The sequence below is a fragment of the Sciurus carolinensis genome, chromosome X (genome assembly GCF_902686445.1).
Source record: "Sciurus carolinensis chromosome X, mSciCar1.2, whole genome shotgun sequence".
Classification (NCBI taxonomy): Eukaryota; Metazoa; Chordata; class Mammalia; order Rodentia; family Sciuridae; genus Sciurus; species Sciurus carolinensis.
Genome location: NC_062232.1, coordinates 56,617,001 through 56,641,329, shown reverse-complemented (window position 1 = coordinate 56,641,329; position 24,329 = coordinate 56,617,001). Strand labels below are relative to the sequence as shown.

Below are 24,329 nucleotides of genomic sequence, written 5' to 3'. Positions count from 1 at the left end.
GAAATTTCCAAATGTAATTGTAAATTTATGTATTTGTTCTTTGAATACTATCAGGTTTTGTAACTCTGTAACTCTGTTGTTTTGGGGCACATGCATTTAGGATTGTTATAAGATCTTTTTAAAAATTTTTTTAAGTTGTTGATGGACCTTTATTTTATTTATTTATATGCGATGCTGAGAATCAAATCCAGTGCCTCACACATGATAGGCAAGTGCTCTGCCACTGGGCCACAACCCCAGCTCCCCAGCTCTGTCTTATGCTTCTTATTCCTATGATCTTTTTTTTTTTTTTTTTTTGGCGGTACTTGGGATCGAACTCAGAGCCTTGTGCTTGCAAGGCAAGCACTCTACCAGCTGAGCTATCTCCCCAGCCCTACTATTCCTATGATCTTGATGAATTAATCCATCTATTATGAATATGAATTAATTAATTCATCTATTATTGTAACATGTCCCTCTATGTCTCTAGTAATTTTCTTTTTTCTTTCTTTCTTTTTTTTTTGTGGTACTGGGGATCGAACTCAGCTGAGCTCCCCAGTCCTTCTAGTAATTTTCTTTGCTTTGAAGTGTACTTCATCTGTATATATATAGTAATATACCCATTCCTTCTTTCTTTTCTTTTTTTTTTTTTTTGGTGGTGTTGGGAATCGAACCCACGGCCTTGTGCTTGCAAGGCAAGCACTCTACCGACTGAGCTATCTCCCCAGCCCCCCTTATTATTATTATTGTTATTATTATTATTATTATTATTATTTTGCGGTGCTGGGGATAGAACCCAGGGCCTTGTGCTTGCAAGGCAAGCACTCTACCGACTGAGCTATCTCCCCAGCCCCCCTTATTTCTTTATATTGGTTTTTATGTGATATATCTTTCTCCATTCTTTTACTTTCAACCTGTCTGTGTTATTATATGTAAAGTAAATTTCTTTTTTTTTTAAGTAAATTTCTTCTGGATAGCATGTAGTTGGGTTATGCATTTTAACCCACTTTGTGAATTTCAATATTTTTGTCAATATATTTTGGTCATTTAGACTTAGTTAATTATTGATATGTTTGAGTTTGTATCAGCTAAGTTATTTTTTGTTTTTCTGTTTATTCTCTGCCTTTTGTTTCTATGTTTCCTTCTTTTTCTTGGGTTACTTGAATATATCTATATAATTCTGTTTTGATTTGCTTATAGTGTTTGAATATGTTTCTTTATATGATCTTTCAGTGGTTGCTCTTGGTATTGTGCTATACATACGTAACTACAGTATGAGTGAAGTGGGAAGAACTTACCTAAGTTTATAGTCCTTTATTCGCTTAAATATACACACCTCCACTTAAAATATATTTGACTTAGATATTTCATCTATATACATTTAGAACCATATCAGATGAGGTTAAGAATTTTTTTTTTTTTTTATGGTGCTGGGGATTTGAACTCATGGCCTTGTGCTTGCGAGGCAAGCACTCTACCAACTGAGCTATATCCCCAGCCGGTTAAGAATTTTTGACTTCTGTTATTAAACATAATTTAGAATAGTCAAGAGGGAAAGGAAAATCTCATGTACTTACCCACATTTTTGCATGCTGTGCTTTTTATTTCCTCTTCATAATCCATGTTTCCTTTTTTAAAACATATCCTTTTTGTTTAATAACTTTCCTAGCCAGGCCTGGTGGCACAAGCCTATAATTCCAGTGGCTTGGGAGGCTGAGGCAGGAGGATCACAAATTCAAAGTCAGTCTCAGTAACTTAATCCAGGTCCTAAACAATGCAGTGAGACCCTGTCTAATAAAATATAAAAAAGGGCTGGGGATGAGGCTCAGTGGTTAAGCGCCCCTGGGTTCAATTCCTAGTGCCCCCCCCCCCAAAATCCATTAGCTATTCTTTTAGATGAAAAATTCTGTTCAGTTTTCTTCATCTGAGAATTTGTTGACTTCTCTGTCATTTCCAAAGAATACTTTTTGCTGGATTTATGTTTTCTACGTTGACTTTTTCCCCTCCAACACTTGAGCAATGTTGTATCACTCTTAATTCTAGCCTACTTGGTTTCTGATAAGGAATCGTGTTTATTTGAATTGTTTTCCCCTTGTAGGTAAAGTATCATTTCTCTCACTGATTTTGAAGTTTTTATTTGTATTTAATCATCAGAAGTTTATGATGTGTCTTGATTGGACTTTGCTGGATATATCCTGTGTGGGGTTTGCTCAGTTTCTTGAATTTATAGATTAGGGTATTTTGCCAAATTTTGACTTTTTTCATTTCTGTAATTTTGCATCATAATGCTTTCTTTCTTCTCCTTCCATGACGTAGGTGATACAAATGTTAGAGCTTGTGTTGTATAGTCTCACTGGTTCCTGACCATCTGTTCCTTTCGTTAGTCTATTCTGTCATTGTTGTTCAGACTGGATGTTCCTATTGTTCTATCTTCCAGTTTATTAATTCTTTCCTTTATCTCATTCATTCTGTTCTTGTGTTTAAATATTGCATTTTAAATTTGATTACTGCATTTTTCAGTTTTAAAATTTCACTTTGTTTTTTTTTCTTGGCATTTCCTTGCAACGATTTTCTACTTATTTGCTAAGACTTATTTTTGCACTTGTTTCAACGGTGTTCCTAGTTGCTCATTTACACATTTTTAGGATGATTGTTTTAAAATCATTGTCAGATAATTCTAACACCTGTGACATAACTGCCACAACTAGGCTTCACCTCTTACAGGTTCCACCACCTCCCAATAAGTCCCTTTTTTTTTTTTTTTTTTGGTACCAGGGATTGAACCCAGGGGCACTTATCCATGGAGCCACATCCCCAACCCTTTTTTATATTTTATTTAGAGACAGGGTCTTGCTGAGTTGCTTAGTGCCTCTCTAAGTTGTGAGGCTGGGTTCAAACATGTGATCCTCCTGCCTCAGCCTCCTGAGCTGCTGGGATTGCAGGTGTGCACCACCAAAAGCTGAGATTTTACATCTTTTAAAATTACTTCTTGGGCTGGGGATATAGCTCAGTCGGTAGAGTGCTTGCCTCGTGAGCCCAAGGCCCGGGGTTCAAACCCCCAGCACCGCAGGAAAAAAAAAAATTACTTCTTTTAAAAGTACCAATTTAAAATAAATAAATAAATAGGAGGAAGATCAGTAGAATAGAGGAAGGGGAACAGGGAAAGAACAAAGGGGAGGGAGGTCTGGGGAGATAGCTCATTTGGTAGAGTGCTTGCAAGGCAAGCACAAGGCCCTGGGTTCAATCCCCAGCAGCTCAAAAAAAGAACAGAGGGGAGGGAAAGAAGAACTGGGGACTGCAATGGAGCAAATTATATTCCAGGCATGTATGAATATGCCAAAATGAACCCCATTATTATGTGTAATTATAATGCACTAACAAAAACATTAAAAAAGAGAAAGTGGCACAAGGGAATTTGGAAGGATGATAAAAATGTTTTGTGTATTCATTTGGAAGTAAGTTTGTTAAAAGTCATTGAAGGGATTGGGGAGATAGCTCAGTTGGTATAGTGCTTGCCTCACAAGCACAAGGCCCTGAGTTCAATCCCCAGCACAGTAAAAAAAAAAAAAAAAAAAAAAAAGTCATTGAAATGTGTACTTTACATCTATTTCTGCATGTTACTGTCTGTAAATTATACTGAAGTAAAACTGGGTTAAAAAAGAAATTCATGGGGCTGGGGAGGTAGCTCAGTTGGTAGAGTGCTTGCCTTGCAAGCACAAGGCCCTGGGTTCAATCCCCAGCACCACAAAAAAAAAAAAAAAAAAGAAATTCATGTAACTAAACCATAAATTCAGAAATAATATTTCTGTTTATCAAATTTAAAAATTCAGGCTGGGGAGATAGCTTAGTCGGTAGAGTGCTTGCCTTACAAGCACAAGGCCCTGGGTTCGATCCCCAGCACCGCAAAAAAAAAAAGAATTTAAAAATTCACCTCTTCACGATTATTTTGCTTCATTTCATAAGTTTTGGTATGTTGTGGTTTTGTTTTCATTTGTCTCTAGGTATTTTGTAATTTCCCTTGTACTTTCTTCTTTGCAATTGATTGAAAATGTGTTGCTTCATTTCCACATGTTTAAAATTTTCTAATTTTCTTTCTGCTGTTGATTTCTGGTTTTATTCTACTGTAATTGGAAAAGTGATTTTGTTTGGTTTCCATCTAATAAATTTTTTTTTCTTTTTTGCGGTGCTGGGGACCGAACCCAGGGCCTTGTGCTTGCAAGGAGAGCACTCTACCAATTGAGTTATCTCCCCAGCCCTCCATCTAATAAATTTATCAAGACTGGTATTGTGGTATAATATATGGTATATCTTGGAGAATGTTCCATGTGCATGTGAGGAAAATGTGTATCCTGCTGTTGCTGAATGGAATATGATCTGTCAGTTTCAACTGGTTTACAGTGTTGTTCATATCTTGCTTCCTTATTGTTTTTTCTGTCTGGTTGTTTTATCTACTACTCAAAATGGAGTATCCCTTTCCTCCTATTCTTGTATACTTGTAATCTCTCTCTTTGATTCTGTCAATGTGTGTTTCATAAAGTTTGGAGTTTAGTGTGTATGCTTTGTTATCTTTTTTTCTTTTCTTTTTTTCTTTGGTACTGTGGAATGAACCCAGGGATACTCAAATCACTGAACCACATTCCCCAGTTCTTCTTTTTGTATTTTATTTAGAGGCAGGGTTTCTCAGAGGAGTTGCTTAGGGACTCTCTAAATTGCTGAGGCTGGCTTTGAACTGGGGATTCTCCTGTCTCAGCCTCTCAAGCTGCTGGGATTACAGGTTTGGGCCACCACGCCCAGCTAATTGTTATATCTTATTGATGAATTTATCCTTATTTGCCTCTTGTAACAGTTTTTGACTTAATGCTTATTTTGTGTGTTATTAGTATAGCCACTTCTACTCTCTGTTGGTTACAATTTGCATGGTATATCTTCTTCAATATTTTCACTTTCAGATTATGTGTGTCCTTAAATCTAAGGTTAGGGTCTTGTATACAGTGTACAGTAGGATCATACTTTTATCCATTATGCCAATCTATGCTATTTCCTTGGGGAAGTTGATGCCATCTACGTATAAAGTGATTCCTGATAGGGATGACTTACTTTTACCATTTTTTTTTCTATGTTGTATACCTTTTTTGTACTTCATTTCCTCCATTACTTTTTTCATTTGTGTTTAGTTGATGTTTCATAGTGGCAGTTTAATTTCCATCTAATTTCATTTCATGTGTGTTTTATAGATATTTTCTTTGTGGTTACCATGAGGATTATATGTAATACTCTAAAGTTATGACAATATATTTTAAATTCCTAATAACTTCCATTGTATACAAAACTGTAGTCACATCTTCATCTCCCACTTGTTATAAACACCAAAAATTATATCTTTACATATTATGTATTCATTAATGTAGATTTATAATCATTTTATGCATTTTTCTTTTAAATCCTGTAGAAATTAAAAAGTGGATTTATAAACAAAAAGTACAACAGTTTACTATTTATTTATATGCTTACCTTTAGCAGAGATCTTTATATTTTTATATGAGTTCAAATTACTCTATAGCATTCTCTTGTTTTACCTTAATTCTCTTTAGCATTTATTGTAGGAAAGTTCTAATGATAATGATCTCCCTCAGCTTTTGCTTATCAGGAAGTGTCTTAATTTCTCTCTCATTTTTACTGACAGTTTTGCCAGATATAGTTTTCTTGGTTGACAATATTTTTCAGCATTTAAAATATATCATTCTACTGCCTGCTGTCCTTCCAGGTATCTGTTGAGAAATCTGATAATATTAGAGAGGATCCCTTGTGCATGATGAATCACTTTTTTTTTGTTGCCTTCAAGATTCTTTCTTTGTCTTTGATAATTTGATCATAATACGTCTTCATGTGAGCCTCCGGATTCTTCCTATGAGTTTATTGAGGTTCTTGGATTTGTAAGTCCATGTATTTATGCAAATTTGGGAAGTTGTGTATTATTTTTCTAAGAACGTTTATGCCCTTTCCACTTTCTCTTTTCCCCATCTGAACTCCATAAAATATATTTGATACATTTGAGTAGGGCAGAGGACTGGACTGCGTGTCTGGTTCCCTGCAGCTGGCGCGAGTGCCTCTATGCCTAGCTGCTGTAGATTCGGATATTCCCCGGTACAAATCCGTCCGTGTTACAGTCAACTTGAAAGGGGACCTTGGGCTCCAGAGTGAGCTGGAGAAGCCTGTGCTTGCCCTGTAGAAAGGGCGACCTGGAAGAGGAGGAGTGTGTTGACTGGAACCGAAAATTTTAATAATCCTGATTTTATATATCGATCGGGAAGGAGTGAGTGGGGCTTAAAAAAATGCATTCACTTGAAAAAAAATATAGATAGTACATTTGATAGTGTTCCATAAGATCCTTATACTCTCTGTTCATTTTTCATCTTCGTTTCTTTTTATTCCTTAGACTCATTAATTTCAAATGTTGTCTTCAGCTTTATTATTGTATTTTCTGCCCACATGAGTCTGCTCTTCAACCACTCTAAAGAGTTTTTCAATTCAGTTATTTCTTTTTTCACTTCCATATTTTCAGTTTGATTCCTTTTTATAATTTTTATCTTTATTGCTGGGTGTGGTGGTGCATACCTGTAATCCCAGCGGTCTGGGAAGCCCTAATTTTGGTTATTGTATTTTATCTTTTCTAAGCTTTACAATTGATACGTCTTCATACCTTTTCCCCCTTCATTGAGATTTTCAGTTATTTTGTTGAGATTTTCTGTTTTGTCATTTGTTTGAAATGTTTTCCTAGTTTTTCACTGAAGCATTTTATAATGGTTGTTTCAAAATGTTTGGTATATAATTCTTATTATTATTATTTTTTCTTCTGGGACGGTTTATCAAGGAAACAGGGCTTAGTCCTTCCTGGCAGCTGCCTTCCTCATGGCGGCCAGGACGTTGCTCAGCAAATCTCGCTTCCTCTTGGCACGGATGTGCGTCCCGACCCTTTTCTTGATGAACCGGAGAGCCCGTTTGTCCATGGAGACCTTGAGCAGCTCCATGACACGACGCTCACAGGGGGCAAAGCCACACCCGTATCATGTCCCACACGAACTTGGTGTGCTTGGTGAGGCGCCCCCGGCTGTGCCTCGGCTTGCTCACGTTCTTGGTCACCTTGTGGCCCTTGTTGAGACCCACAGCCATGTGGTAGCGCAGAGCCCTGGCTACGGCTCAGCAATGGCTGCTGGGCGGAAGGGCCGGCGCCACACGGAACTCTGGGTTTTGCTATATAATTCTAACATTTCTGTCATCTTATTGTTGGAATTCATTGATTGCCTTTTATCATTCTGTTTGTGGTATTTCTTGTTCTTGGTTTGGTGAGAGTCATTTTCAATTAAAATTTCAATTAAAATTTGCCTTGTTAGGTCATGAGATTCTGGATGTTATTTAAACCTTTTTAAACTTGTTTCTACTACACTACTTCCTCAGGGTAGGTAGAGCTGCTAATTTACTCCCATTTGGAAATGAAGTCGACTTTTCTCATTAACCACACCAAAACTCAAATGGGGGCTCTTATTACTGCTGGGTAAAGTAGGAATTTTGGTTCTCCATGTAATTTTCACTGATCCTGCAGATACGAGTGCCTTTAAAAGTGGTGACAGAAGATAAAAACTTCTGGCTCTTTATTGGTCTTCTTTTACATGATTTCTTTATAGCTTCAGGAGTATGAAAGTTTAAGCTCCAAACATGGTCTTTGTTTGTATGGATGGGGACATAGCTTCATTTTTTTCTATAGTGTTTGTTCTTAGTATACAGGGTACTGTCTAAAATATATATTTTTTAAGTTACGCTACCCCTGTTCTGATCCTTTGGTTAGAAAAACAAAACAAAACAAAACAAGATTTGGGAATAATTTATCATACCTGTACCAGTGAGGGTTTCTGCTATTCTGGCTTCTTTAGCCCCAAGTCTGGGATATATGAGGCAAATAGAAACCTCAGAGAACTCACCACCATGTTACTCTTTAGGTCTCAAGTTCCCTAGGTCATTTGTAGTCTTCTCTGCACATTTTGGTCTTTTTAAGTTTGATTCATATATAATATCCAGGGTTTATAATTAAGCTCAATGAGAGGAATAAGGAAAACTGTTTTTTTCATTTCTTTCATTTTCCCCAAAGTGAAATTCCTTGATTGATTTTGAGACATAATGAATACAGCATGACGTGCTATATTTTAAAGTGTACAGTTCACCGTTTTTTAGTATATGAACAAGATTGTGAAGTCATCACACTACCTAATTCCAGAACCATTCCCAATTCCCCTCCCTCCAGCCACTGGCAACAATGTACATTATGTTTCTATGAACTGTGTACTCTGGAAATTTTATAAAAATAAGATATCACAATTGTGATATTTATGTTTGACTTTTTTACTAAGCATAATGTTTTTTAGGTAACAAAGGTATCACATTTATTGGTACTTTGTTCCTTTTATGACTGAATAATACTCCATTTGTGAATAAACCACATTTTGTTTATTCATTAATTAGTTGATGTATATTTAGTTTGTTTCTACTTTTCCCTATTATGAATATGAATAATGTGAAAATGCTGCTATGAACATTCTATTCAAGTATTTATGAACATGTATTTTCAATTTTCTTAGGGGTTATACTTGGGAATAGATTTTCTGGGTCATATTGAAATATCTATAATTTTTTTTTTCCTTTTTTTTTTGCGGTGCTGGGGATTGAACCCAGGGCCTTGTGCATGCGAGGCAGGCACTCTACCAACTGAGTCATATCCCCAGCCCGAAAATCTATAATTTTTTGAGGAACAACCATGTTTTTCTATGGTGGCTTCATCATTTTACATTTACATCAGTAATGTATGAATATTCCAGTTTTTACATTTCCTCATCAACAGTTGCTATTGTTTTTCCTGTTATTTTATATTTTAATTATAATCATTCTATGTATAATTCTTGCTATATTTGTGCAGTGGTATCTCATTATTGTTTTGATTTTCATGTCCCCATTGAATAATGTTGAACATTTTATCATGTGCCTGTTGGCCATTTTTTTAAAAATATGGAAAACTTCCAAGAATTTGTGTGTCATTCTTGCACAGGGTCATGTTAATCTTTTCTTTATTATTACAATTTTAGTGTATGTGCTGCCAAAGTGAGCACTGTTGGTCATCTTTGTATCTTCTTTGGAATCATATCTATTCATATTTTTGCCCAACATTGAATTGGGTTCTAAAAGTAGAACTACCATATGATTCAGCTATCCCACTCCTAGGTACATATGTAAAGAAAACGAAGTCAGGTGCTTGCATATCCCATGTTTATTAAAGCACCACTCACAGTAGCTAAGATATGGAATCAGCCTAGATACTCATCAATAGATGAATGGATAAAGAAAATATGATATGGATTATTATTCAGTCATAGAGAATGAAATCATGTCATTTGCAAGATAATGGACAAACCAAAAGACATCATGTTAAGCAAAAATAAGTTAGACACAGAAAGACAAATAGTGCATGTTTTCACTCTATGTGGAAACTTTAAAAATATGACCCAAAAGTGCAAAAGCATCTATTAGGGAATGGGAAAGAGATGAAGTAGGGTGGGGAGAGGGGAGGGCAAAAGAGGGTAGAAGGGAGAATGGACATGATTGAACATAATATATACAAGTATGGAACTGTCACAGTTAAATCCATTAACCTATACAATTCTTATGTTTTAATAATAAATAAAAGTAAAATACTACTGATTTTGGCACCAAAAGATGAAATAAGTTTAAATCTTTTAAAATATCTACCAGATCTATGGGGAATAGATTCTGAGAGGAATCAAAGAAGTTCTAAATAATTCAATAGATAGTCCATGTTCCTGGATAGTAACACTATATCATAAAGAGATCAGTTTGTTCAAATGTGATCTGTAGATTCTATGCATTCTCAATCAAAATTTGTACAAATTATTTTGTTTACATTGGCAAGTTGATTATAAAATTTACTTGGAAAGGGAAAACATCTATAATGCCAATATAATATTCAAGAACAAACTCAGAGAACTGACACTGTGAAACTTATCATAAACATTATAGTGATTTCGAGTTTGATATTGGTGAAGAACTTTCAATATAACTGGAGACCAAGCCCAGAAATAGACCAACAAAAGGACAAAATATCTCTTGAGAGGCTGAGGCAGGAGAATCACAAGTTTGAGGCCAGGCTCAGCAACTAAGCATGGCCCTAAGCAACTTTTAAGACCTGTCTCAAAATTAAAGGTGCAGGGCTGAGAATGTGGCTCAGTGGTTAAGTGCCCCTGGGTTCAATCTCTAGTACCAAAAAATAAGGAGATTACATGAGTTGCATGGGCAAGGGCAAGGGATATGCTAGTGTGAAAGTTCACAAAGAAAAATGTAGAAGGTATAGTGGGGTAGGGGGAAAAATGGTAAGTATGATGACTCAGCACAGCTGTCTCTGTGCCACACATTAAAGCTTGTGGGTTGTCAGGGGCAATTCAGAGTTCCATAGGTGCCAGTGTAGGCACTGGGGAGTAAAACCATGATTATTGCAACCTCTTAGTCCTTGAAGTCATTTCAGGAGGAATTTAATAGTGGTTAGCAATCAGACAGATATAGGTCAGCATCCTATTTCAATCTTTATTTGGTTTCTGACTTTAATGATGACACTACATTTAACTGAGCTGGTTCCCTCATGTGTTACATGGAGGTAGTTTTAATACATTCTGGTAACAGTCCATACTTTGTAGTATCCATGTGAGCTAATATACATACAGAGCTTAGAATAAGGTCTTTCTCATTTCAGCAAATGTTCATCAGATGTAGTCCTTCTTTTGTAAATGAATGGTCAATGGATTGTCCAACAGATATTTCAGTCTCACAGAAAAGCCTGTCAGCTTTTGGTAGAAACACTCATGTGTAGGTAAATATCATGATATCAAGATTCCAGTACCTTTAGAATTACTAGAGAAACATTTTCTGGCATGACTTTCAAATATCTGTAAACTTTTAGGATAGGGGATTAAATAAGAAAGAAACCACAAGTGAATGTAAGCTCTATGGAATGTCTATTTTGGTTTGATTTCTATTTTATCCCCCGTGCCAAGAACAGAGTAGGTGCTTAATATATACTTGTTGAATAAATGAAAGATACCAGTGACTTTAAGAAATGAAAAAAGTGAAGGAAGGCAAAAAGATTCCCATATATTGACAAATACCATTGAATTTCAGCTCCTATGTTCTAAGCCTGATATTCACCCAAGAGACTACATTACGGAACAAAGATGAAAAAAAAAATCCACGATTCAGTTAAGACCATTTAAACTGTATAGTTAAAGTGGTCTTCCTCTGATAGACAACAATTCATCTCCAGATATGGTATAGAACCATCCTCATATGTTTCTTCCATCATCTAAATGTATAGTTAAAGTAAATATTTAATAAAAAATAAAAACTGATATAATATATGAGAATCCAAAGATTTCCCTTTTCATCCTGGAAGTACTTACTACTTTTTTTTTTTTGGGTGCTGGGGATCGAACCCAGGGCCTTGTGCTTACAAGGCAAGCACTCTACCGCCCCATCCTGGAAGTATTGTTGATTTTTTTCCAGCAAGAATGGGCTTTCTCCAAAATAAGCCTGAAGGATCATTACAAAAATCTCTCTTTAGTAAAAAGAGAATGGGATCGTTGGAAGGGGTGGTTGCAGTTGTGAAAGATGATCCCAAAATAGATTCTCCCAGAGACTGAAGCATAGGTAAAGGAAGCTGGGGGATAGACTTTATCAGGATGGTAAAAGTATTTTGTTTCCTACTACTGCTATAACAAATTACAGTCCTCCTTTTGTATCCACAGGAGATTGGTTTGAATACCCCAACAGATACTAAAATCTGTGGATGCTCAGGTCCACAGTATTCGCATAAAATATATGCACATAATCCCATATAATATAAATCTTGTCTAGATTACTTATAATACCTAATGTAATAGAAATGCTATGATAAAAAACAAAAATAAAAGAAATTGAGGGATATTTTTGCTATTACTCATTTGCTGAGCATTTTTAAAAAATCTTTTTAGATGTTGATAGACTTTTTTCTATTAATTTATTTATATGTGGTGCTGAGAATTGCCTTACACATACTAGGCAAGTGCTCTACCACTGAGCCACAACCTGACCCCTGAACATTTCTTTATCATGTATTTGTTATGAATTTTGTCAAATGATTTTTCTGTCATTTGATATGACCATATTTTTTCTTTCTTAGCCTATTGATACAGTGGATTGTACTGATTGGTTTTTAAAAATATGACAATTTTTATACTTGAATCTCATAATTGAAATAACTTGCTCCTGGCATATAATTCTTTAAACACATTGTTCAATTTGATTTGTTAATATTTTGTTAAGAATTTCTGTGTTGAAGTTCATGAAAGATATTGCTCTGTAATTTTATTTATTTTTACTGTCATTGCCTGCATGGTGATGTTGGCCTCATGAATCTGAAAATGTTCTCTCTTTTTGTATTTTCTGGAAGAGATTGTGTAAAATTGGTTAATTCTTTATATTTTTGGGTGAATTCTGTGTTGAAAACAGCTAGAGTTGGAGATTTCTTTTGTGGGTATTAAAATAACAAATCCAGTTTTTCTAATGGTTACAGGAATATTCAGAATGCCAACTTTTATTTTATTATTTTAATTTTATTTCAATTTTTTTAGTTCCTGACTTTCAAGGACATCACTCTCTGCTGATATCAACAAAACACTGAATGAATTGTTGAAAAGATTTGCATTTATATTCCTTTATGCCTCCAACTTTTAAATATCACTGACTACAGTATCAGTGTTATAATTTTTGTTACAATGATAAAATATTACTTAGAAAAATTATGAGAACTACCTATTATATTTATCCATATCATGTTATTTTGTTTTTAAAAATTTTCTTAATGTTCCAACATTACTTCTTTGATAATCTTTTTTTTTCTATTTTGAGAGTTTCCTTTATTCTTTAATGGTAGATCAGAAAATTATATATTTATAAAAACTTAATTTATGTGAAAAATTTGTTTTTCTCCCACCTTCTTAGTTTGCCACGTATAAAATTGACAGTTGTTCAATTTTATTGTCACAACTAATAAACTAGTGTAGCAAGTTTGCAGATACAAAGTCAATATAAAGCAATTGCATTTCTATAGACTAGCAATGAAGAATTAAAATTGAAATTTAAAAATATTTTCGGGCTGGGGAGATAGCTCAGTTGGTAGAGTGCTTGCCTTGTAAGTACAAGGCCCTGGGTTTGATCCCCAGTACCGCAAAAAAAAAAAAAAAAATTTTTTTCAATAGCATTAAAAATCAGACAAATACTTAGGAATAAATTTAACAAAATATTTTCAAGATCTGTACACCAGAAGCTTAAAAAATTGCTAGAAGAAATTAAACGGAGACATAAAAAAATAAACAACTGGGCATATATAACATGTTTGTGCGTTGGAAAAACTCTATATTAAGATATTAATCCTTCCCAAATTAATCTAGGATTCAATGCAATCCCAATAAAAATTCCATCAGTCCTTTTTTTTTTTTTTTTAGAAACTGAAGGCAATTCTAAAATTTATATAAGAAAGCAGAGGACTGAAAATAGTAAAAATCATTCTGTAAAATAAGAACTAAGTAGGAGGACTGGCACTTATTTCAGTACTTAATCTGTAGCTACACTAATCAAGACAGTATGGTATTAGCATAAGGGTCTATGAAACAGAATCGAGGAGCTAGAAATAGGCTCACACACATATGGGTAGCTGAGGTTCAACAAAAGTCCAAGGCACTTAATTGGGAAAGAACAGTCTTTCAACAAATGGTGCCAGAATAAGTTGATATCTGTATGGGTGGAAGGGAAGAACCCCAAGCTACCTGATACCATACACAAAAATGAACTCAAAATGTACCATTAATAAAATTATAAAAGTTCCATAACATTTGTAGAGAAAAATATAGATGACCTATGTGACATTTGGGTAAGCAAAGATATCTTGGACATGAAGAACACAAAGTACTAAAAGAAAAAAATGACTTAATCAAAATCAAATACTTAGCCAGGTATAGGGGCACATGCCTGTAATATAGCTACTGGAGGCTGACGTAGGACTTCCAAGTTCCAGGCCAGTCTGGGCAACTTTGTGAGATCCTGTCTCAAATTAAAAAAAAAAATTATAAAGCATTGAGGATGAAGCTCAGTGGTAGAGTGTCTCTGGGTTCAATCCCCAAAACTGCAAATTAGAATGGCTTAATTTAAAAGACCAACAATACCAAGTACAGGCGCACCTCAGAGATATTGTGGGTTTGATTTCAGATCATTGGAATAAAGCAAATATGGCAATAAAGTAAGTCACGTGAATTTTTTGGTTTTCTAGCGCGCAAGAAAGTTAACACTGTAGTGTAATCTTTTAAGTGTGCAATAGCATTAAGGTAAAAGAAATGTACCTTAATTTAAAAAGACTTTAATGCTAAAAAATGCTAACAATCATCTGAATTGTTGGAAAAAGTGGTGTTGATAGACTTGCTCGACAAAGTGTTGCCAAAGACCTTCAATTTGTACAAAACAAAATATCAGTGAAATGGAATAAAGTGCAATACAAGGTGTGTCTGCACTGGTAAGGATGTGGAATGCCAGAACCTTTCACACTGCTAGTGGGAACATAAATGCTGTAACTGTTTTCCAAACCATTTCTTAACAGGTTCAACAAACACCGTACAACCTAGTAATGCTTTTTCTAGGCGTTTATCCAAAGATTTGTATACAAATATCCAGAGCAGCCCAAAATGGAAATAACCCAAATGTCCATCAAATGGATAAACAAATTTCAGTGTATCCATACAATAGACTACTGTGCAACAAGAAGAAACAAAGTATTGATACAGACCTAAATCTCAAAAGCATTATGCTAAAGACAAAGGCCAGATAAACATAACCGGATACTTGTCAATTTTTTCATTCATATGAAATTCCAGAAAAGGAAAACTCCAGTGCTAGAAAGCAGATCAGTGGCTGCCAAAGACTAGGATTGGCTGCAAAGGGGCAGAGAGTTTTTCAGAATGATGATAATGAAGTGTTTTATGGCATGATAGTGGTAGTGAACCTAAGACTTGTCCTGGTTTATTGCCTAGAGAAAGGTTCCATTTTGCAGCACAGGGAGGAGGAGCCCATGTGGAGCCCTGCTGACTCCCTGAGTTGAAGATATGGAGTTGGAAAGTCCCGGAGAGGATTGATAAGCTGTTACCTTTGTGGGTCTGCAGTTTGGCGGTGGGTCTGGGGCCCTTGTTGGTCATTAAGGCAAAAAACAGGAAGCAGCCTTATAAATAAACCATTTTTCACTTTTATCTTCTGATTGTGCTCACTGGCTCCACAATCACAAAGGGGCGAACGCACTGTGTTCAGTTACAGTCCTTTTTGTCAGTAAGATCCTTAACTATAAGCAAAGGGCTGCAGCATTGTCAGATTGCGACAGGTCAACTGCCCACGTGGCTCGCTCTGTACAGAGTCCTGTGTTCTCAGGTTCATTCAGAACCCCGACCCGCCTTGACTGCCTCTGCACTGCGAATATTCAGGAGGGATGGGGGCGGGGAGCGGGCAATCAGGCTGAGGAAGGTTTGGAGTGCAGGCATCGCCAGGCTCGAGCAGGGTCCTCACCAGGGGGCTGCTTCTTGGCCGCCCCCCACCGAGCCTGGGACACCTCTTTCCCTGCCCTGGACTCTAACTAGGGAACTGGGCGACGATGGTAGCCTAGGGGCCCCTCAAAAGAAGTGCCCACCTCAGGGGCACTTAACCACTGAGCCACATTCCCGACCCCCCCCCCCCCTTTTTTTTTTTTTTTTTTTTTTTTTTTTTTTTTTTGCAGTGCTAGGAATCGAACCCAGTGCCTTGTGCTTACAAGGCAAGCACTCTACCGACTGAGCTATCTCCTCAGCCCTATTTCTTTGAATATTATTTGAGTCATATTCTTTTTTCTTTTCCTTCCAGAAGTCTATTGATAACAAAAGTTTGCTCATTTTTAATTTTCCTACTACACCTGAAGATCTAGTCATTATACTTTTCCAGTCTATTTTGTGTTATTCAGAGTAGTTAAATTTTCCTGAACTGATTTCATGTTCACTAATTCTATCCTCTGTCATAGTCATTCTACTACTGAGCCCTTGAGCCCTCCATAGAGTTTTTAAAATTGTATCCATTTGTTCTAAATTTCAATGTGTTTTTTTTTAAGTTAATAAGGATTATTTATCATGTAACATTAGGTTGTTTTTTGAATGCATATAGATATATAATAAATAAAAAGTAATATATTACATAAACCTATAATAAATATAGTATATACAACACAGTATAAAATATTGTTTTATCAAAATATATAATGATATTTTATGAAATATGTCATATACATATACTATATATTAGGACATATATAATAAGATTTACATTATAGGATCTACTTCATATCAGGATATGTTATCTATTAGATAATATAATAGCTTACATTGTATTATATATAATGTATATTGGAATCACACATACACACACATATATTCATGAAATTATGGAGGCTTAGAAATCCTGAGATATTCAGTCAGCAAATTGGAGACTAGGAGAGCTGATGTACAGTTCCATTCTGAATCTGAAGGCTTGCCAATGATGTAAGTTCCAGTCCAACAGCTGGCAAACTCAATTACCAAAATGAGTTAATGATTCAGTCCAGGTCTGAAGGCCGAAGACCAGCTCACAACAAGGGATGGGGGGGAGGGGAAGAGTGGAAGTTCTTTGGATTAGACAAAGAGGAAGGAAGGGAAGGGAGGTGAGGAGTAAGAAGGACAGTAAAATGAATCTGACCTAACTTCCCTACACTTGTATTTGAATACAGGACCAGGGTTACTATGCATCATGTACAACCACAAGAATAGGATCCTGATTAGAATAAATTATATTCTATGTATGTATATTATGCCAAAATACGTTCCACTGTCATGTATATGTAAAAAGAACAAAGAAAATGAAAAATTAAAGAAAAAAAGACCAACTTAAAGAAGTCACACAGGAAGCATTCTGGCATTCTCTCTTGTTTATGGGAGGGTCAGTCCTATTATTATTCTATTCAGGCCTTCCTTCAATTAGTCAGATGAGGGCCACTCCCCCTAGGGAGGGCAACTCCATTTACTCAATATATCTATTGAAATGTTGATCATATGCAAAATACCTAATGTTTGACCAAACATCTGGGCATCCTGTGATCCAGTAGGGTTGACACACGAAATTAACCACTACAAAATAAAATTACGAACTAAAATTCACATAACTTAATTTCACCATTTTTATTTTTATTTTTTTAAACTTAAGACTGAAAGTTTTAGTACACTCAAAAAATACAAACAATATGCAAATCACTTCAAACAGATAATCATTCATAGTTTTCTTTCCTAAGAAAAGTGATTGAATCTCAACTAAGCACAAATATTATGTGTAAAATAAACTTAGAAGACATTTATTTGCACTAAAAGTCATTTTTGAACCAGATGTGGTGGAGCATGCCTGTAATTCCAGCAGGAGTATGCCACTGTTCCAGGCTGTGCCACTGATTTTAAACCTATAAAGAAGTAACTTTTTACAATTTAAAAATAATTGGAGCCTGGCACAGTGGCGCATGCCTGTAATCCCAGGAAGGGGGCTGCTGAGGCAGGAGGATCTAGAGTTCAAACCCAGCCTCAGCAACTTACCGAAGCCCTGAGCAACTCAAGGAGACCCTGTCTCTAAATAAAATACAAAAAAGAGATGGAGCTGTGGCTCAGTGGTGAAACTTCCCTGGGTTCAATCCCTGGTACCAAAAATAAATAAATGAATAAAATTTAAAAAAGGTTATTTTTGGAATGCTTTATGAGCATGGCTCAGACTATATAGTTCACCATATTTCTTCAATATCTCATGTCAGAGCATATATGTGTTTAGTACTAAAATGGAAAAAAAGTTGAACTACAGTATTCCCAGATATTTATATTATCTGATTGACATTTCAAATTCATTTAAATATTAGAAGAGTTATTCATCAATTTCAATTCTGACATTCTAATTATTGAACATTCAAAGCTTTATTATTATTACTATTATTATTATTATTATTTTTGCAGTGCTGGGGATTGAACCAAGCACTCTACCAACTGAGCTATATCCCCAGCCCTCTTCCTTCCTTCCGTCCTTCCTTCCTTCCTTCCTTCCTTCCTTCCTTCCTTCCTTCCTTCCTTCCTTCCTTCCTTCCTTCCATAGGGGATTTAGCCTAGGGGTTCTCAACCCCTGAGCAACATTCCCAGCCCTTTTTTTTTTGTTTCTTATTTTGAGACAGGGTCTCTTTAAGTTGCTTAGGGCCTCACTAGGTTGCTGAAGCTGACTTTGAATTGGTGATCCTCCTGCCTCAGCCCCGCCAAATTGCAGGGATTACAGATGTGTGCCATTTCATGCAGCACAAAGCTGTATTTTAAAAAATTGGTTTACTGTTGATGGAAGTATAAAATGATACAATTACTTTGGGAAAAGGTTTGGCCATTTTTTTTTTTCTTTTCTTTCTTTCTTTTTTTTTTTTTCTTTTCTTTCTTTCTTTCTTTTTTTTTTCAGGGCCGAGGACCGAAGTCAGGTCCTCTCAGGGCCTTGCGCGTGCAAGGCAAGCGCTCTGCCACTGAGCTAAATCCCCGACCCCTGGCCATTTCTTAAAGGTCAAATCTATAAATTCCTTAATCCAGTACTATGTCCACAGTAAACTTGTAGAAGAATAGTCATAGAATATTTATATGTGAGAGCCCCAAACTGGAAATTTCCCAGAAGTCCATCAAAAGAAAATGGATAAACAAACTGGCATATTTATACAATGAAATACTATTCAGCAATAAAAAGCAATTAACTACTGATAAGAGGATAGGTGAAATTAATCGAATATTAAAGACACTAAGATGAGTTAAAAAAATAGAAACCAAGTATGCATACCATATGCTTGCATAATTGCATGAAGTTCTAGAACAGATGAAATTTACCTGGTATTTTTAAACAGAACAACAGTTGCCTGAGGTGGTAGGGGATTGATTTGGAAGGGACAGGAGGGAACTTTTCTGAGGTGATGAAAACATTAGTTTAGTTTAGTTTTGTTTTGATGCAGCCCTGGGGATTGAACCCAGAACTTCACCCACGCTAGGCAAGTGCCTAGCCTCATTAAAAAAATTTTCCACCTAGGTGGGATGATTGATCTTGAGCCCATGGTGGTGGGGGAGGGAAGCTGGTCCCAGACTTCTCCAAATCCACATTTCTTTCACTCCAATTCTCATTTTAAATGTTGTTGGGGTTTCAGCAACACAGATGTAGGTATTTTGCAAAACTCATCAAATGGTACATTTAAGATTTGTGCTTTACCTAAAAACTACATATACACAAATAAAAAATGTTTTAAAATATGTTTTTCTTAAAAATGAATGAATGGATAAATATATAAGAAAGCAAATATAGCAAAATATTAACTGGAAAGCCTAGGTGGTAGGTATGTGAATATTTACTATGAAATTCTTTTAACTTTTTCTGTATGTTTGAAGTGTTTCTTAGTAAAAGGTTGGGAGCTAAAACCTTTGTGAATTCCACACATAATTTTTTTTTCTGTAGTGGAAATTAAACCCAGGGGCACCTTACTATTCAGTTACATCCCTAGCCCTTTTTAAAAACATTTTTTATTTTGAGACAGTGTCTCACCACCTTGCCCAGGCAGGCCTTGAACTTGTGATCCTCCTGCCTCAGCCTCTGGAGTTGCTCGGATTACTGTCATGTACTACTATGCCCAGCACCACACATAATTTTTAAACACACACAAGAAAACCCTACTTGTAACTAAGTGTAATTCTAATGATATATCCATTTTAGTTGAAATTGTTTGGACTGACTTGATTGGTAATTTATTTGCAAATGCTTTATTCATTTATTTTGCTTTCTACTATTTACAAAGTTATTGAAAAATAATATAATTTTAAATTATAGCTACTAGTTTTAATCAACTTAAAAGATATATAAAAATCATTAAACAATATCTCAAAATTATATACAAAGATTTAGCATGATTCTGTTAATGTTTATTTAGGTTGCATACTTTAAGAATTTATTCTTGTATTAAAATATGCAAATATATTTAATTTAATTATTCTTAAGTATTCACAAATTCACTATAAAATTTAGATTTTGAGAATTCGTGGATCTTTTAATTTAATTTAATTTTTAATTGGTTCTTTTTAGTTATAAATGACAGTGGAGTTCATTTTGATAAAGTTATACATGAATGGAATATACCTCATTCTAATTAGGGCCCCATTCTTGTGGATTTACATGATGTTGGGATTCACTGTGGTGTATTCATACATGTACAAAGGAAAGTTATGTCAGATTCTTTCCACTGTCTTTCTTTTTGCAAACTTGTGAATCTTAACATTTTAAAAATAAGTGTATTATGATATTTATATATGGCACATTAGGTATCCAAATAAATTTATTTCTCTTATGTCTCTTTAAAAATTTTGTCTCTTTTGTATTAAATTCTGTCTTATGGCAACAAAAAGAACACACAGATTACATAATGTATTACTTGAACTTAAAAGAACAAAGCATTTATTTAACCACCATCAAAGTAAATACAATTTATTGCACTCCAAGATATTTAAATGTCTTTAAAATTTGATATTACTCTAAAAGAAGGCATAGGACGATAGCTCATATTTTAAACATTTTCACATAAAGATGGAACGGGGAAGAGCAACTCTGAAAAACTGAAATAACTTCAAAGTTGATTTTGTTGTATAAAGTCAACACTCAAATTGAACACTCATTATCAATTTTGAATGGTAGAATGCTGAAATTATAATCTGATTAAATTTCATATAATTTGCATTCTAATTTCAAAAAATTAAGGCTCCTACTGTAAAAATGTGTTGACTAGAACTATGTTATAAAAATATTAACTCAAGCTAGAGATTCATTACACTAAAAAAAGTCATACCACAGATTAAAAAGAGAAGATAAAATTGTCAAAAGGATATGATGTGGGGCTGAGCTTGTAGCTCAGTGATTGAGCACTTGCCTAGCATGTGTGAGGCACAGGGTTCAAATTTCAGCACCACATAAAAATAAATAAATAAAATAAAGGTATTGTGCCCCCCCAAAGGATATGATATATATTCGAGACATTTCTATAATTAAAACTTTTAGTAGCAGATATAAAATGCTTTTTTAAATTCAACCAATGAGATTATCAACAGGTTATAATAGTACCCATAAAGTTCACTTTACCTTAGCTTTTTTTTTCTATAGCCATAATCTAAATTTCCAATTTAATTTTGTCTCAGTACAATTTGTACTCCTAACTGCTATCAGCGCACTCTGCTAAATCACAGCTCTAATCATATCATCCCCATAATCAAAACTTACAGAGGCTTCCCATTGTACATTCAGTTAAGCCTGACTCCTTAAAAATAGCATTTGATATAATCCATAATCTGACACCAATTAATATCCCAATTGATACCCCTCAGTTCACTTTCACCCACTCTGCATTTCAACATGAACTTTTGAAAATCTAACATGATTTATGTACCAAGGTAGTTGTAAAATATTCTATTTCAAATCAGGGACAGTGGTGCATGCCTGTAATCCCAGGTACTCAGGAGGCTGAGACAGAAGAATTGCAAGTTCCTGCCAGCCTCAGCAATTTAGGAGACCTTTCCTCAAAATAAAAAATAAAAATGACTGGAGATGCAGCTCAGTGGTAGTGCACATCTGGGTTCAATTCCCAGTCTTGAGCTAAAACGAAAAACAAAACCACCCCTACTTCATTGGCTCACAAAATTTAATTAGCATCAGAATATCTAGAGTGCATATTTCTCCAGAGTTTCTGATTCAATAGGAATAGATGAACATTTCTAAAAAGTCCTTAAGTAATGCTCCAAGGCCCTACACTTGAAAACCATTTCTCTACCAGAAACCACAAACTGGAAGCTGAATGGCTAAATGAGGTCGACTCATCTGTCTGTATGCTATCAAAAGACATTTTGAGTTATTTGTGAACATTTTAAAATTGGAAAATTCTACTGGGGAATGATATTGTCCAAATTATATTGTTATATGGTGTGTTCTTATAAATATGCAACAAATCTCACCTTACGTACAAGTATAATACACCAATAAATATGGAGAAAATAAAATAAAATTGGAAAATTTTATATGAAAATGCAAATTTCTAGTTCGTTCCTGCATGTAAAAATCCTGCTCAAGCTAAACAGAAGCTACCTCCAGAGAGACATGCTAGACCAGTTTACCACAGCCTGAATTGGCTCTTACTATATTCACTTAAAATCACTTGGCTTAGCACTGCATTTGTCCTTGCACACCCTGATCTATTTTTCCATTCTCCATGCTTTTTTTTGAGTGCTCACTCTGACTTTTCTCCCCTATATTTTTGAAACTCTAGCTTCCCATTCTAAAGCTTGGCTTAAAGTCCTTCTCAAGGGGCTGGGGAGATAGCTCAGTCGGTAGAGTACTTACTTTGCAAGTGTGAGGCCCTGGGTTTGATCCCCAGTACCCCCCCCAAAAAAATCCTTCTCAAACAGAATCACCTTATATTCTTATATAAATGTACTGAAGGGAATATCTCCTTTATGTATATATAGAAAGTACCAATCAAAAATAAATGAAGGAATGAAAAGAAGATCAGTAGAGTCGGGGAGAGAGAAGGGAAGGAAAATGCAGAGCGGGGAATGGGGATAGAAATCAAATTCCTTGTATGTATAATTATGTCAAAAGAAACCTAGATAATATGTATAAAATATAATGCTCTTATTTTAAAAAAAAAGGAAAAATCCTTCCTCAACAAAATCCCAGCAAAAATAGAAGTCCTCAAGTAAAATACATACTAAAAATTTGACATGAACTTAGTATGCTTTATTATTATTATTATTTTTTTTTTTTGCGGTACTGGGGATCGAACTCAGGGCCTTGTGCTTGCGAGGCGAGCACTCTACCAGCTGAGCTATCTCCCCAGCCCATTATTTTTTAATATTTTAGTTGTAGGTGGACATAATACCTTTATTTCATTTTTATGTGGTGCTGAGAATCGAACCCCGGACCCCACTCATGCTAGACAAATGCTCTACCACTGAGCCACAGTCCCAGTCCAGTATGTATTCCTTAAAAATCAAGGTTTTGTTTCTTCGAATACTAAAACAGCAATGTTTACAAACAATAAAAAACTGGATTAGGTGACACACACCTGTAATCCCAGCAGTTTGGGAAGTTGAGGCAGGAGAATTGAAAGTTCAAAGCCAGCCTCAGCAACTTAGTGAGGCCCTAAGCAACTTAGGGAGACCCTGTCTCTAAGTAAAAACATATAAAAAGGGGTGGGGATGAGGTTCAGTGGTTAAGTGCTCCTGAGTTCAATCCCTGGTACCCAAACAAAACAAAACAAAACAAAAAAATATGCAAACAATAAAGGCTGCAGGATATATCATAAACTATAAACACGATTTTTTACTATTTTCATTCTATGCAAATTTTCATTCTGAATTTTACTGTATATAAAACCTTTGTTGGAATAAGAAATTTAAAATGAATTAGCATATAACTTTAAATCACACAAAGCATATAATAACTTCAATAAGATATCTGTTCTCACTCTGCAGGGTAAAAGAGAGAAGGAGTAGGGGACAATATTATTTCCTTGGTTATATAACCTAAAAATCTTTAAAGGAATTTTTAGTTGTTTATGTGGTACTGGTGATTGAATCCAGGGCCTCTTACATGCTAGGCAACCACGCTACCATTGAGCTACATCTCAAACTCAAAAAGCAATTAAATAAATTCTTCTTATTTTTAAATCTGGAGAATATTTTAGCAGATTTTTACTTCTATACAATAAGTGGGGAGGGGCGAATACACAAAGAAAAACCAAGTATTGGTCCTTGCTCTGCCATAGCTTTGTTAACTCAAGTAAGTCATTATGTTTTCCTTGGATCTCAGTTTCATTACCCCTAAATTTTGAAAAAAAATTTTATTTTTTATTTTTATAGACTGCATTTTGATTCATTGTACACAGATGAGGTATAACTTTTTGTTTCTATGGTGATGTAGAGTCACACCATTCTTGTAATCATACATGTACATAGGGTAATGGTGTCTGTCCCAGTCCACTATCTTTCCTTCCCCCACCCATCTCCCGCCTCTCATTTCCTCTACAGAATCCAAAGTTCCTCAATTCTTCTCTTACCCCCAACCCCCACCCGCATTATGTATCATCATCT

General features: G+C 35.2%; 2 non-coding genes and 1 pseudogene across 2 annotated transcripts; all 3 read right to left on the bottom strand.

The window, feature by feature from the left end:
* Positions 1–6,860: 6,860 nt before the first annotated feature.
* LOC124971498 (60S ribosomal protein L36-like) lies at positions 6,861–15,308 on the bottom strand (annotated as a pseudogene).
* On the bottom strand, positions 9,028–9,134 carry LOC124972704 (U6 spliceosomal RNA). Its single transcript, XR_007106498.1, has one exon. It is a non-coding gene; the product is annotated as a U6 spliceosomal RNA (small nuclear RNA).
* Positions 15,309–19,235: 3,927 nt separating the features above from the next.
* On the bottom strand, positions 19,236–19,350 carry LOC124972753 (small nucleolar RNA SNORA38). The gene has a single exon (XR_007106533.1). It is a non-coding gene; the product is annotated as a small nucleolar RNA SNORA38 (small nucleolar RNA).
* Positions 19,351–24,329: the final 4,979 nt, after the last annotated feature.